The sequence below is a fragment of the Dipteris shenzhenensis genome, chromosome 23 (assembly GCF_047967505.1).
Source record: "Dipteris shenzhenensis isolate YYH24624 ecotype China chromosome 23, Dip_SZ_1.0, whole genome shotgun sequence".
NCBI classification, from domain to species: domain Eukaryota; kingdom Viridiplantae; phylum Streptophyta; class Polypodiopsida; order Gleicheniales; family Dipteridaceae; genus Dipteris; species Dipteris shenzhenensis.
The window spans coordinates 31,920,059-31,937,351 of NC_141618.1; the positions used below are offsets into that span (position 1 = coordinate 31,920,059).

At 39.2% G+C, this 17,293-nt stretch overlaps 1 pseudogene; it reads left to right on the forward strand.

Annotated features, from left to right (window-relative positions):
* Window positions 1-659: 659 nt before the first annotated feature.
* On the forward strand, window positions 660-6,810 carry LOC147887262 (nicotianamine synthase 2-like; annotated as a pseudogene).
* Window positions 6,811-17,293: the final 10,483 nt, after the last annotated feature.

Below are 17,293 nucleotides of genomic sequence, written 5' to 3' on the forward strand. Positions count from 1 at the left end.
AAAATGTATACGTGGTCTAGTTTGTAGATAACTAACATACATACATTTGGATTCAATGGTGCAAGAAAAATTGATGTACATGTAATGTAGACGTGCATGCACATGCACCCACCACCCCCCCTTTTTCCCCAACAAACACCATAAGAGAAGATAGTGATTCAGCTACTAGTGTCATTACCTCATTATTAATCTTCAAAGTTGCAATGATTGCCATGAAAAGGGCTTAATGTGAAGATACTTCTAGCTATTAAATGAGAAGAGATCTTAGTTATTCATCTAGGATCAACATCTTGGCCTAGGGATCCTCTGTAAATCAATGTGATGCCATTATAATCCTTGAAATCCTCTTCAACACACCATAAGAGCCTTTACACATAGGGCAAGGCTTGGACTTTATATATGGTCATACAAAGTGTTAGGAACCTTCTCATGTAATTAATTTAGGTGAATTTTTAATGATATTACTTTTTGCCATACATTTAAATTTTCAACTTGACTTTTTCGTCTTTTCGTTTCTTTTAGCCTAGAAAGGGTGATCTAGCACCACCAAGTGTTACCAATCATAGGAGTTGATAGAACTCGCCAACCCTATGCATTAGTGTAGTTCAAGGATAGAAAGTCTAAACATATGTCTTCTTAACCATGGGACACTGATGATGATGGAACCGGAAAAACATCAGAGTGGAAAACGGGGAGGGGATAGGAGGGGGGAAAATCTCAAAAATGAAAAAAGGATTTCCCAAACAGGACACATTATTGCGAGCTCCTATCCTGCTCAAGACTCCCTCGCGGGATGCCTTCCGCAGCCTCACTCGCAGCTCCACCTTTTCCCATACTACTGGAATTATAGGAAGCTCACATCCTCGGAATTCAAGCTGTTGTGCCAGAGCGGGATTTCGATGCCCAAGAAAGTGGGTCAGGGCCGATGCCTCTAACTTCCATCATTCTTGCCCTACATCATTTGCCATCCATGATGTTTGACAACTACGATCCGGACCCTGATGCAAACGATTTGGCACGCCAGCTTGTGACCGTCCACTCTGATCTCCCCGCCAAGATGAGTTTCCATACTCACAATATCAAAAAGGTCAACGACAGACTGGGGGACTACGAGGTGGTGTTTCTGGCTGCGTCAGTCAGACTGGATAGAGCTGCAAAAGTAGAGATCGTAGAGCACCTAGCCCGGCACATGAAGGCAGGTGCTACGGTAGTGGTGCAAAGAGCACATGGGCTGAGAGATTTCCTGTATCCCATAGTGGAGAAAGAGATGCTGCAGTCACCTGGCTTCGAATCCATCTATCATCCTACGGATGAAGTGGTAAATTCTGTGATAATCGTGAGGAGATAGCGAGGCCGATGAACCTGAAGCCTAAAGGAAGCTTTTGCCACCCAAGAAGTTCTAACGATCTACTCGAATAGCAACTTTTTGAAGAATTTTTGTGTCTTCTTAAGCTCAGCAAGATTTTGCGTCCATCATCGTACAACATTATTGTCTCACGTTTGGCTTCATGAAGTCCATGATTGCAATGGACCGAAAGAGCAGCTGTGCAAAAAAACTGGGGACAGGTACTCACGACACCTGGTTTTGCCTCCTTGCAACTCAACCTGTGACCTCCTACAAGATTCGGTTGATGAGCCGGATGTTCCAAGGTTGGTAGCATATCATTTCCAATCGCAATCATAATCGTCCTTTCTAGTTTTTCGTCAATTGCAATCAGTCGTATGCCTATTTCTGGTTACTTTGTGATTGCAACAAGATCTATGTGTTTCTGCCTCTGGGCTACTTCGTGATGGCAGCGTTCCATAGCACAAGCTGATCTTAGAGCGCATGAATATATGCATCGTATGTTCAAATGTGGATTTTCCCCAACTATAGCAGGGTCATCATTACAGGTTAGATCTCTGTTGGTCCCTTGTATATTCTGATTTCGTCTAAAGCATTTGTTGAATGTCTTTACTTAAAATCTTTGCAATATGCATTTGTTCAAAGGTTCTAATTAAAACGTCATGATCATTCAAGTCAATATCTTAGTCATAGGTATTAGACCCTTACTTTGCACTCAAGAAATCCATATAATCTTGAGCTTTTTGAGCTCATCAACCTAGTACACTACACTATGAAGAAAAGAAACATGATTATTAGATAATGGCTGACCTATATCTTGCCTTTTTTATCTGATGGACACATTGTTAAAATGCATTTTTATAATTATATATGATCTTTGTCTACCAAGGGACTCGATGGAGGACCAAAAAGATGGATCATATGCCCACTCCATTTATTCTGGATCTGAAAGGGAGAATGAGAATAATGAGAATGTGAATAATGTTTTCATTATATGTCATTGAAATTTTATTTTACAGATGACATGCAGAGACATATTTAGTGTTGTTTACACGAGATTTCAAGAGATAGGACTATGTTCACACATGGACATTTACACGTCTATTCACTCTCAAGTATAGAGGCTTGAAAGACAAGCTTTCTCTAATGTATAGTTACACGTGAAATATTATGTAGACATCACCCCCTTAGATTAGGGGAGATTTGGGGTCTCAAAAGGGTCCCCAATTAGTGTTTCCTAATTTTAAGGGATTAGAGAGCAAGTTGAGATGTACCAATGACAGTGCTCCGAGGTGTGGGGCAATGCCATGTTGAAGTTGACAAAAGCATTTACTTGTGTGGAGACCTCTAACCTAGAGTTTAGACCTATGATCTTCACTCCCAACCCTTGATCTAATCTTTAATCCAAGGGATACATTCAAATTTGAGGTAAAGCACTCCCAATTATTAGATCAAGAAGTGGATCTAAGGGATACCATCAAAGGATAGAAGGATCAAATCTCCACCCTTGATTAACACAAAGATCTAATGGACAAGATGAGAGGAAAATGCGCTTCAATATGAGCCATAGATTTGCTAGTAGATCCAAGGGAGGAGATGATTGCAAATGGCGCTTCAATCTGGGCCCTAGATTTGGAAGTAGATCAAGGGATGAGATGAGGGAAAAAGGCACTTGAATCCGGGTCCTTCATTTTGAAAGTGAGCAATCTAAGCCATCCAAAATGCGCTTCAATCCTAGTCCTTCAAAATACGCTTGAATCTCCACCCTCCATTAGGTCTCTCCATCTCATCCATTGATCTTGGACTTAAATCAAGGGCCCATATTAAAACCCACCTTTCCCCTCTTAATTAGGCCTCCCCAAAGTTAAATTTTGCCTTTTGGAGCCCACCAAAGTGCATCCACCATCCACCAAAGTCATCCTAGACCTTTGATCTATCCACCATCACCTCCATCCAAAGGCCAAGGTTGCCCAATTTCAAAATAAAGGTACCCATATCAGTTGACTCAACGCTACGAGTCCCTTAGCCCATGGGTTACCATAGTAGGTTCATTTCTAATGGGCTTAATCCATTTCTTTATCCATTCCTTATGAGGCACTTTGGAGACCCCAAATCTCCCCTAATAAGTTTTCTTACACTTTATGACAACACATGATAGTTGGATTAAAGGCGAGGAGGTGATTTCCTACACTTTATGACTACACATGATAGTTGGATAAAAGGAATGATGGGCTTTATAGATCAAATATTTCACTCTAATAGGGGTTTTACTCGTATCTTGATATATCTAGGAATCTTAGTTTAGCATTGGTAAATGGAAAAGGCCATCATTTTTCATTTATTTGTCAAGAATTGCTAACTAGAAATGCGAAAGAAAGTTCCATGGGTAATATTTTACCATTAGGATGGCCTTGGGTTCATAGTTACTAAAAACGGTCGTTTCGAGGCAAAAAATGGAAACGGCGAAACAGAAACGGCCTTTCTTGAAGAAACGCCGTTTCATAAAACCTGTTTTTGACCTAGGCCCCAAAATCGTGATTTCATCGCCTGGCTCCTTTTTTCGCCACCTCCCGCCCATTGCACTGTTTCTGTGCATCCTTGTTGCTCTCTCCCCTTCTCTAAGCTCTCTCCATCCCTCCATCCTTTGCTCTTGGACTCTCTATCCCGTTTTCCTCGGACCTCCATCCTTCTCTCTCCATCCTCTTCATCCTTCTCTCCATCTTCTCCATCCTGCAAGCTGCAGCTTGGCAGCCTGCTCTCCATCCCTCCATCCTTGTTCTCTCCATCCTCTCTTTAATCTTACCTGTAACCTCTCCATCCTCCTCCTCTCCATCCTCCTTCACTTCTACCTTTGATCCTTCAGGCTCCTTCCACCTCTCCATCCTCTTTTACCTCTGAGCTCTCCATCCTCCTCCCACCTCTCCATCCTTTCTCACTTGTGACCTCTCCATCCTCCTTCTCACCTCTCCATTCTCCTCAATGCCGAGAGATGCTTATTGGGTCCATGTCTCCCTCCTAGATAGTTATAAAGGAGGCGGTGGCTCCAAGAAGTGGAGATGCAACTATTGTGGCATAAGCAAAACGGGGTTTGTCACACGGGTGAAAGACCATCTAGCAGGTGTTCCTAGCAAGGATGTAGGACCTTCTAAGTTCATGCCTACTCCAGTGAAAGGTGGCCTAACAGAATGGAAGCATGTGTGTATGGTAGCCTTGGTTACAAAAAGTGGAGGGCAAGGGTTGCAAGATGAAGAAGAGGCTACTGACACTGAACCATTGGATGATGCCAGCACATTGGGTTCTGCAAAGAGAAGTAGAGGGGCATCAACTACATCGAGCGCAAGTCCTAGTGCTACAAGAACACCCTTGCCACATGGATCAATTAGTGTGGATGCTAGTGTGGGAAAAAGAGGATCACTGCAAAGGTCTAGCATTCAAGCACTCTTGCAAAAGCAAGCAGTGAAGGATGCCACTAGTGAGCTCACAAAGCTCTTCATACAGTGTGCAATACCCTTTCATGTGGCGAAGACTGCACGATGGAGGAAGGCCATGAGAGCCATAAGCTGCATTGGGTATGAATGGTAAGGGCCTATATATGAGGCCTTGTGGACAAGAGAACTAACAAGAGAGAGGGAATGTGTGGAAGACCAAATGAAGCCCTTGAAAGAGACTTGGAAAAAATATGGATGCACACTCTTATGCGATGGATGGTCAGATGCACGCAGGAGGAATGTGTACAATATTTTAGTGTCTTCTTGCAAGGGAACCATGTTCTTGAGAGCCATAGATGCTTCCACTATAGGTACATTGATTATAGGGTTGTATATTTGGGAGCATTTACGGGCAGCCATTATGAAGATAGGTGTTGAGCATGTGGTGCAGGTGGTGACAGATAATGGCAGCAATTGTGTGTCAATGGGTGCCATGTTAGAAGATGAGTTCCCTCACATTGCCTTGATCTTTTGATCGAGGACCTAGGGAAGATACCTTGGATTGATGCCATCTTCTCCATAGCCCATAGTATCGTGAAGTTTGTCACGAAGAGACCCAAAGTCCTCAGCATCTATCGGGCTTACAGTGACCTTGACCTATTGAAACCTCCAGCCACAAGGTTTGCTTACATGTTCATAGTGGTGGAGAGGCTTGTGCGAGTGCGCTAGGGCTTGTTGCACATGGTTGTGTCTTGGGAGTGGGGAGATTGGGATGATAGAGGCCAAGCAAAGTCCATCAAATTTTTCTGCATGATCATGGATGAGTCTTGGTGGAATCAGGCGGAGGCATTAATCAAATCGATAAATCCTATCTACATGGTGCTTCGCATCACGGACATGGAGGGAAGCACATTAAGGCTCTTGTATGAGTTTATGGACAAGATTGGAGAGGCCCTCAACAGAAACACTTCCCTATCGCATAAGTAAGGCTTTTTACTTTTGTAATATGTATAATTATTGCAGTTACTAAATTGCAATTTGTTATCATGAAGCCTGGAATTTTTAGATATATATTATGTATGTACTATTATCTATAGTCTATGAATTTTGCATGCATAATGCATTCCAATTTCTTGTGGCATGATTTAGGGTTGAGTCCATCCATGCTATATGGAATAAGCGGTGGAATTGGTTCCACCATCCAATCCATGCGGTGGCACATGTATTGCATCCCCTTTGGCACTGTCAAGAGCAATATGAGAATGACGAGTTGGAGGAGGTGGTGACTTGGAGATGCAATGAAGAATGGAGGATGAACTTCTATTGTTCCACAATCACAGCCTCTCCTTTGGTCGACCTATGGCTAGGCTCCGAGAGACACAATTGTAACCTGTCTCCTGGTGGGAGAAATATGGCAAATGTACTCCTACTTTGGTAAGAGACAAGTTACAACGCCACTAGTTAGAGCTTAATCGTTAAGTAATTTGAAGTTTTATCTACTACAAATATGTTTAAAGTTATCAAGTTCCTGATACTTATCTCTGCTTAATTGGCTTATGGCAGAAACGCCTTGCTATACGTGTTCTCTCACAGGACTGCAATTATGGTCCTTGTGAGAGGAACTGGAGCACTTGGGTTCTCTTTCACACAAAGAAGAGGAACAGATTGAGCACAGCTCAATTGGAGCGGTTGGTGTTTTGTCATTGCAACCTCCGTCTCCTTGAGTTCACCGTCGGCTGCCCCGAACCTCGCCAAGTGAATGTAGAAAAGGTGGACGTGGAGAAGATGAAGGCCATACCAGATATCCCATGGGAGGAGTTGGACACATACACCATGTTGTATGAGGATCTGTCAGCACTAGTGCACCATACATGATCATACACTCAACCAGGTGCTAGTACTTCAGTTGCACCCGATGGTCTTGATCCTGATGTTGATGATTCTTCTTCAGACAGTGACACAGATGCCTCAAGCTCATCTGAGGAGGCAGAGGATGACGATGACGCAGAGTCCATGGATGATGCAGATGATCAATAGTGATGTACCTTGGTCCTTGTCACTTGACTACGACTGTACAAACTACAGTGCTAGCCTACTCCTAGTCATGACACTTACAGATACATCATGCATGCAGCCTGCAGGCTGTAGCATGATGCATCTTGATTCCTAGACTTGTTATTTCTTATAGTAGATACAGTACTTACTATTGAGTATACTTTGGACCTTGGTGCCAGGTGGCAGCTGCTTTTTTTTATATCATCCATGGGTGCTTTTATTTTGAGTCTTGCATGAATCATGAGTCATGATCATGAAATTTGTGGATCATGAATCATGATCGTCTATGGATTCTGGACATTGGATACTTTCAAGTTTCAAGTTTCAAGTTTCAACTTGTGTGCTAAGTTTAAAGTACTTCAAACTTCTAAATTTCAGATTCTTGTAATGCCAAACTTGTTAGTCATGATACATGTTGATTTCAGATTATTGAAGCATCATTCAAGAATTTAGAATCATAGAGGCATGAATGATGCATTTATGCTTGAAGCTTCAAGTATAGATAGTTGTATTATGTATGATTTGCACTCTATTGATAATTATATTATGTATAAAAAATAAAATTTTATACATAAATTGTATCATATTGCCGTTTCTTTCGTTTCTGTTTTGGTGGGGGCCCGGAAACTCCATTTCTTCCGTTTCTGTTTCGGCTGGTAACTATGCTTGGGTTATAGTTTATACTTGGATTGCTAACATTACACTTTATACTTCATATCACCTTAAGGGATCTCCCTTGGAATTTTATTATGACTTCATAAATATATGTATTTTCCTTAGGGTTTGATTAATACTTCGATGTTTTCAATGCACATCTCACCAACGTTTTTGTGGGGGGTCTCAATAAATTTTTAGTAGCCAATGTCCTTGGACCTATAACCATTAACTAGGATTTTTGGGACCTTGAATTAAACCCTCATGGTTAATTCTTTACCTTAAGCAAGCAATTTCCAGTGGGATTTTATCAGGATACGTCAGGGATATAGCATTATGTTAGTTGCAGAATGATAAAAAGGTTATATAATAGGGAGTTTGTCCCTTAATTTTGACCCTACATAAGAAATGTGCATACTCATTTTTCATTGCTTTGGACTTGATAGGTAATTTTTATCTCTTCTCCTAAGCCCGCCCCACCCAATGTTTGGCCAAGGGATTGGTTCTTGGCCCCTATGCCCACAAGGTGATGGGACTAGATGGGACCACTCTTGAGGTCAAGTCTTGAACAAGGAGGTGACTTTATTCCCTATTTTTTTGCATGCATTTTGTAATAAACTAGGGTCTAATAAAAAGAGCCTTAGAATTGTGACTTGGGAGAAGTTAAACTTAAAATTTGGGATGGCAGAGGAGCGAGCTAAGAAATATGTGGAAGGGGGCATGGCACAACATTTGCATGCACATGGGGAACATGTTGTTTGACATGGGACATTGCTTGGGGCAAGGTATCCACACAAATAGTCCATCATCAATTTGATTAATTCTTTGTCTATGAGCCACAAATTACTTGCAGCCAAGCAATATCCAGAGACATGTCTGTTGCAAATTAGACTGTCTCCAAACGTTTGCTAATTCTGATGGTGTACTTTATATATATGTATGCATGTATGTATGTATATGTGTGTGTGTATAAATACATATACTCATATATGTTTACATATATACTTACTATATGTGTTTATTTGTTATATATACTTGCTTATACTTATATTTTTACATGTATATATTTATATATTTGTATATTTGTATACAACTTATCTTCTTTATTGCCCTTAATTTTCTTTTAATAATATAGCTAAGTTGTGTCTATTGTTTTTACTCTATGCAAATCTCTCTCTCTCTCTCTCTCTCTCTCTCTCTCTCTCCATGAAGTGAAATTGTTCCCTTTGAATTTCATGATAGATGACTCAACCAATGACTAGTGTATCAACCTTAGACCACGTATCCAACTCTTCCCAGCAGAGGACAACTAAAAAAATTCCACCCACCTCTTAGCTTTTCGTGACCTTAACAAATGTTGTGCTACCACTATTAGCTATTTGATGGGATGATTCAAACCTCCAAAACCATCCACTTCTTCTCTTAATACAAGAGAAATAATATGACAACAAAGAACGGTGAAGACATTTAAAACTTTACAATATTAGATAAAGGAAAGGTGCATCCCCATCAAGCTTGTTTCCCATTATAAAATACTCATGGACTTACAACTTAACCTTTGCTAGCTAAGAAGAACCATCGGTACTTCTAGCCCAATGACTTGCTAGAGACTATTATCCAACTTAAAAGAAGGTGACTAACTTGACGATGAAGTTCTATTCATTATGTTAATATGTATAGTGAATTTGTATTTAAAAGAAATGATGATTTGCATAGTGAATCTTATTTGAGAGAACAAGGAGAGCAAGTCTAGTACCCCCTCTATCCACAGTCTGATTAAACAGTCTAGTACCCCCTCTATCCATAGTTTGTCAACGACAAGGTAATGTGTTGAATCATACAAAACCATTAAACAATTTGAAAAAGGAGAGATGAAGGTGATAGGAGGGAGGAATACAGAGGAAAAAGGGACGTTGGGAAGTTTTCGCTTTAACAAGTTGTTGCATCAACACTGCTCCAATAGCCACATATGAAGCATCCACACTGCTCCAATAGCCACATATGAAGCATCCACAAAAATATGAAATGGCAACTTCTAGTAGGTGGTTTGAGGATGAGTGCTACCACTAACATTTTCTTTAATAGAATGAAATCCTTTTGTTGTGATTCTTCCCATGTAAACCATTCCCCCTTCTTGATAAGCTTTGTTGAAGGTACACAAATATGAGATAGATGTCGTAAAAATATGCTATGTCACTTGATTTGCCCAACAAAGTGTGATAGCTACTTTAAGGTTCCTGGTGTGGGGGCGTTCTGAATGACTTCCACTTTTTGTGGGTCTATGGTCATCCCTTCTTATGAAATTATATGTCTTAGCAAGACACCCCTTTTTACAGCAAATGCACATTTCTCTGGGTTTAAACTAATTTGTGCAATTCTACATCTGTCCACACATAGTCTCAGATGTTGCAAATGCTCATTCTTTTTTCCAAACACAGAAAAATCATCCAGAGAAACTCTGATGAAAGTAGTCAAGTAAGGAGCAAAGACTTCTTAGATCCATTTCTGAAATGTGGGAGGTGCATTCTTAAGACCAAAAGTCAACATTTCTGGCAAAAACTCCCCACTATGTGATGAAAGCTATCTTCTCTTTGTCCTCCGGAGCCATACATCTCTCAAAACATAGTCTCAGATGTTGCAAATGCTTATTCTTTTTTCCGAACATAGAAAAATCATCCAGAAAAACTCAAGCTTATCAATTTTCTCCTTCACCCTCTGAGTATAGTTTGGATTCATTCTATATCTTTGTTGAACCACTGGGACATCATCTTTCTTCAAGTTAATTCTATGTTGACAAAAAGATGGATCAACTCCTTCCATATCCATGTAATGTCAAGCAAACACATCCTTGGATTCCAATAACAATTTATGCAAAGCTTCAAAAAAAGTTGCATCTAACAAAGCACTAACATGTACCAACTTTGGATCTTGTTCTATTCCAAGGTTCATCTCAGTTAAATCATCCTTGTGGACTCTCGCACACTTCCTTAAGTGATCCTCAAATGTTGTTTCGGCTTTAATGATTGCTTAAATGTCGGTTTTAACTTAAACTTCTTCCTTCTCCTCATCAACATCCCACTGGTGTAAACTCCATTTGACTTCTTTTCTTTGCCTTCTTCTTGGGCTTCCTTCAGACTAAGAGTGTCCGAGATCAAAACTGCGGACATCTCCACTGCTAGAAAATTGCACCTTGAAAGACTCTTGTACTGATCAAGAATATTGAACACATCCACTTCAAAAATTGGCACAAGAGATGGATTTCTTTTCAAAAACCATCCCTCCTCATGCGTGTACTTGGGTACACAGATTCAGACTATGCAGGGCATGTGGATAGTAGGAGATCCACTTCTAGTTATGTGTTCAGCTTTGTAGGTGGTGCAGTGTCGTGGATGTCTCGCACACAGAAGTGCATTGCTTTGTCTACCACAGAGGCTGAGTATGTTGCAGCCATAGAGGGTTGCAAGGAGGCTATATGGCTTGATCAGCTAATGGAAGATTTAGGGATTCATATAGGTGTACCGACATTGCATAGTGATTCCATGAGTGCTATTCAGCTAGCACGGAATCCGGTCTTTCATGCAAAGACCAAACACATTGAGGTCAGGTACCATTTCATTAGGGAGGTACTTGAGGACAAGCGCATAGCATTGTTGAAGTTAAAATGACAATGAAGGTAGAAAGCAATCCCTCAAGCTCAAACCTTCAATACTTTCTTCCCTTAGGGTACAAAGGGGAAAGAATTGTGAAACTCCAAGTGAAGGCTCTATGGGTCAACCTCTAAATGAGCATGAAAATGTGGATAAGGAAGTTAATCTTGAGGGTGATGAGAGTTTGGTAACTAGTAGTGTGGGGCAACCAGGTGATCACAAGAAGGAGGAGGATGTGGACAAAGATCTTGAAGAAATAGACTTGGGCATAGCTAGTGGTGGAGATGTGATTGGTACATGCACACACCTTATATCAGATGAGTGTTTGAGGATGCAACTTTGTAGATTGATACCATATGCTCGAGTTACAGTATTAATAAGTGATGTGTCAATACCAAAATTGATTTTCAGTATGAGGGTTACCTTCATGAGAAGGGGGCATTCATTGTGCCCATGATAGGGAAGGAGAGTCTTGTCACAAATGACATAATAAATTCATGGCCACCACTTTGGCGGGAGGTAGAATTTGAATTCAAGAAAGAAGCAACAAGAAAGAGAGAATGGAGGTTCATGGGGCAAAGAATATGTTTTATGTTTGCGAGGGAAATCCCTAGGCTTATATGGAGAAAAAGTGTAGGATTATCATGATTATGTGTATTTTGATAGACTCTCATTGAGTTATTATTGGTAGGATTGCAACGGATAATTCATAAATACATTCTATTCTCTATGGAGATGCATTTTGTGATTTATATAACATTGTACCATTCATCATACTAATTACTTTTACATTGCAGATTGAATGAACATGCTATATTTAAGTCGAATCTTACTACTACTTAGACACTCTCATTAATACAAACAATATATGTGAGTGTGATCTTGTGGTTTTCATTAGACCTTTGGCAAGAGAATAATGTCAATTGATTGAAAAGTGAAGAACAAAGGATGTGATGGGAAAGAAGTAATGGCTTCCTTTGAGTCATGGATATTTGGTACCACTTGTATTCCAGGTAAATAAAACTTTTTGCAATTTTATCTAAGCACCATGAGTTGAATATAATTTAAGAGTCACCATGAAGCATTTATTAGTTGTATTTCTTAGTTTTGAAGGAGGAGTATACTATTGAACTTAAGTAAGCTATGAATAATGTGGTGAAAACATTGCCAAAGAAAAGTAGAATACTACAAAGGATGAGGGAGACTTCATAAGAGACTTTCATATAGAATGGGAATGTAGTTACTCTTTAAAATTTTCCTTTTTTTTGACATGTAATGCGGCTTGGGATAGCATCTTACTCAAGCAAAATTTTATTATGTGCTGAACTATCTTGATCCAAAGCTGGGAAATGTTTGGAAGTTTTCATTGAGATATGATAGTCGTAACTCTATCATCACACCGTCCAAGTTAAGGTTCGTTGCAAATGATTAAGCTATGAATGGAGAAGAGACTCATGATACTTTAAATGCTAGAATGAGAGACATGTATATTAGGCCTATAGGATATAACAATTTTAGAGGATGTGGGATTTGGATTTACACACTGGTTGCATTACTTTTCTAATAGCATAATAAAGTAATTCTTGTTTGCTTTGCCATTTTTAATTGCCTTACTAGATAGACCTTTCTTAAGAAGGTAGAGACTCACTCATTGTTGGCTCTTGAGGACTTGTGTGCACCTAGTACTATGATTCATCCATTTCACTTTCTTGAATTTGGATTTGGCATTGTGCCATGAGGTAGTACTGAAACCCTTTCTATGGAGTGATTAGTAAAAATATATTAGTGAAAGATCTTACTACTTATGTATTTTATTCTCTACCCCCCATGGATGCCATGGTGTCCAATATGGAAACACCACTCTTTTATGGTAATGCTTGTGGTGATTATGTTGCCATGGAATTGGACTTTGGCAATGCCAAGAAGAATGAAGCATACACAAAAGTAGATGAGTTAGTGGCTAGGACGTAGGAAGGATAAGTGGGTTGCTGGCTTTGCATTCATTTACTTCCCAACTAGTTATGAGATGAAGGGATATGTTGAGATTCCATTTCTTTGTTGACTAAGTAAGTAGCATTAGGCATTAAAAAATGATTTCGAAAAAACGTTAAGAATGCGCAAGATCACACACCAATCCATCTCAAATGGACCACACTTTAAAACATGGTAAGAAAGAAATAGAAATGCCTTGAGATATTCAATTCAATGATCTGCACATACATAGTTACAAATCGTCTATAGCTTGCACATACATATGCAACTCTATTCTTAGTCTTAGGAAACTCAACACAAGAATAAAACAAGGCACTCAAAATGCATTACAAGTGAAACTATTGCCTACAATTTTGTGAGGTTTTGGAGGACAAATAGACCACGTTTTGAAACTTGGTAACATGGCCTATGTAGGGCCTTCAATAAGACTTTGTCTATCGAGGTTCAATTGGATTAGTGGCCCTATCTTTAAAAACCACTTGGATAGAACTACAAGATTTGAACCTTCCTGAGCAATAAAAATGAACTGTGCATAGAAAAAAGAACACACAAATCCATCTCAAATGGACTACATTTTAAAACATTGTCAGGAAAGAATAGAAATGCTTGAAACATCATCTCAATAGCCTACATGTACATGGCTGAAAATAGGTTACAACCCAAACAAAGAGGAAACCTCCCAGAGTTCAAAAGATCATTAACTCATGCTTCTGTGAAATTCCAGCTTGCACTTATGTGTACCATTGGATTCTCCCCAAAACTAATTCTACAACAAGCATTATGTTATTATCAAGGATGCTTTTATTGAAGTTATGCTTATATATTAATATAAAATCTTGGAAAAAGTTTTCAAGATCATTTTTTTAGTTTCACAATATTGGTAGAATGTAGTACTTTTTATATCTTTTCTTTTGAATTTTGAAGGAATAAATGGAAATCCTTTTTTTGCATAATGTTTTGAATCTTGACAAATGTTTCAAATAATTATTTTTATTAGGGCCTACAAACTTTCGATGCCAATATAAAATTTTAGCTTCTTAACAAAACTAACATGAAAAGTCATCTATGGTTATTATCCATTTGTATATGTCTTTCCAAAAAACAATGTACTCCAAAGGTGACATGAACGTTATGAATTTTTCGGGTTTGGGGGGACAAATGGGCCATGTTTTGAAATGCAGTGTATTTCAAGCCAAAAGGATTGGACATTCAAACCATAGACAAAGCTAAAGAGGCACTACAATGATGAGACGGCAGGTACAAAAAGGACGAATCTCAGGATGTAGAATCCAAACTGAGTGGCAAGCAAAAAGTGTAGCTAACAAACTCTTAAGAATGTGACGAAGGTATGAGCATTCCTCTATGCATATTTTCCAACCTCTAGTTGAAAACCTTATGCAGATGATGAATATTTGATTCACAATGCATCCACTTGCTCAACCGATGTAGTGAACCAATGAGTGATCTCAACTAAATGCACTATAGTAAGTTGTCCCATGATAGAAGTCTCTCTTCCATGGTCATATATTAAGTACACCTAGCAATATTCCACACACCTGGCAAGTTTCTTGGCACTCCTTGAATGGAACAATCAAAATGTTCCATGACCATCTACTATCAATGTTTGCCCTTCCTCTTGTTTTTAGATAGTTGATGGGATTCTTGTTCTATCTAGAACCCACTTCAATGTCTCATGGCACTCTTACCAAGTCTCAAATTCTTCAAGACACCATATGTATTTCTCAGATTGCACTAAGAAATATTTCTCAATTCCCTCATCCCCTTGAACAAAGGCTAAGGTTTTGGTCATAATACAGATGCCCACTCTCTCTAACTTGTGTTCTTTGACCAATTGAGACTCACCCATTTTGATGACAAATGTGAGCTTGCTATTGTATTTTGTACAACAAAATAGAGAAATAGTTAGGATAAACATGAAATAGAAAATGAAACTAAGTAATGAATTGCTGCATGGACGTCCTCTTATCATCTTCTCTCATGCCATAGAATTTCACCATTGCTTGTTGCAGTTTCTCAACATCCAAGTAAACATTGTGGAAGGCAATCATCTCAAAGGATTAAAAACCATATTTCTTTTGACTCATCCAATTCATTTCCCCCCTTATGCAATGTTACCCTCCAAGCATTTCTCTTACACGTTGGTTTGTTTCTCATCGTGCACATCTCACAAACCAATGTGTGGGTAGTGGGTACTGTAGACTTCTTATACTTTTGCCAAAATATAGAGTTGATTTTTTTAAAACTAGATGCGTAAGGTTCATTATGTACACTAGCAACATCACAAGCTGCAACCATATCCTTTTCATCTACAATATCCTTGAAGTCCTTCATCACATCTTCAGCAACTTGCACGTGCATGCATTGTGACTTTAATAAATTGGCTAGATCATATGAATAATCAATATCATCCCCATACGTTCTTCCCATCACATCTTCCATGAGGTTCCTAAAGAATAACACAACCGAAACTTAGCACAAACAATGTAGTACATAAGAGTCAAATTTCATTGGAATATTGGATAAGCAACCTTGTAGCCTAGATTCTCCTTTTTCTAGCACCACTGCTGGGCATCCATGTTATGTAAGTATCTTCTTTTCTACCTTTGAAGCAATGTCATCATTAAGATCCTTGTTCTACCTTCGAAGTCATGCATATAGTTATGCATTGCAACAATGGTTCTATTTCCTAAATGCGCTAGCTACTCCACTTGGGCTCTATGCAGCTCGCTTGATTGTATAGCCATTGTCTAAGCATTGTTCAATCGATTACAATAACCAAAAAAACCAGCATGCCCATTGCCAACAAAAAAAGCAAGCTCATGGATTGTATTAAAATGAGGGCTCTTTTGGGTAGCATGAGCTAAAGGATACAAGGATCCTTCTACCCAAAATGTCAAGATGCTTCTTTCCTTGCAACAAATGAAGATTGTGCATCTTGGAAGCTCCCCTCAATCCCAAATTGTGTGTTCTTGCATATTCAGCCTCCAATTATAAGTGAATCTAGTACTTGTTGGAGATGTCCTCAAATGTTTCCATGAGTAAAGGAGTGTAGAAGAGGCGTGGAGAAGGAGTAGGCATGGAGAAGCAAGCATGAAGGAAAACACACAGGAGCAAAGAGGGAGAGGGGGAGGACTAGTAGATGAAGAGGAGGAATGGAGAGGAGAAAACCAACAGGCGTGGTGGAGGTATGGAGGAGAGAGGAGGGAGGAAATTCAAAATTTGAATTTGGTGGCTCCTACCTAGGTGTAATAGGGGTGTAAGAGGTGGGGTCACTTTTAAGCTTAACCCACCTAGGTGAGTTGGGCCCTACCATGGCCCTTTCTTTAGGACTAATCCATTTCTTAATCCATTCCTTATGAATCCCTTTTGAGACCCCATTTATCCCCTAATTGTTTAGTGAATTTTCAAAGAAGATTTCATGACATGATGCCTTTCCATTGCCAACAATGATGTTACTTGTGCATATGGCTTACTGACCTAAGACAGTGGTAATGCACCTCAAATAGATTCTTGATTTTAAGCTCTTTGCATATGGATAAAAGGCATACAAGGTGAAATCTTGTGAAAAAACCAATGACGAGAGTTTTCACCATGCTTATTTAATTAAGAAAAGGCATGAAACATATGTATATAGCTTTTTAGCAAGAAATATTCTACTTGCAAGGAGTGGCTTTCATCTAAAGGCCTCCAATTTCTCAATTTTGTGCTAGAATCCATCATGAAAGTAGCCAAGCTAGAGTCACTTCTATGCTTGAAGGAGGTCAAGGAAATTGAAAAGTCAAGCAAGGAAATCAATTACAAGACAAGCATTGAAGAAAGGAGGAGATTTCTCAAGAAGGCTAAAAAATATGCTGCACAACAAGATGTGTCATGGTGGGAGGAATTCTTTTATGACCAGGGGAAAATTCTTTGTAAACTCAAAACCAATGAATGGAAATTTGTTAATCCTTTTGTTTGTTTGGTTACAATTCCAAGACACTATCCACTTGCAATAGAAATTTCAATAGACATCAATAGACTCTGTCATGCTCCAACAAGGGAAATGTATATTGGAGCTAGAAGATCAAAAGAAAGAACTAAACAGCTAAAAGAGATATGGAGTAGTGATCCTCAACAAATTAAAGAGGGTACTCTTGTGGCTATGTTGGCAG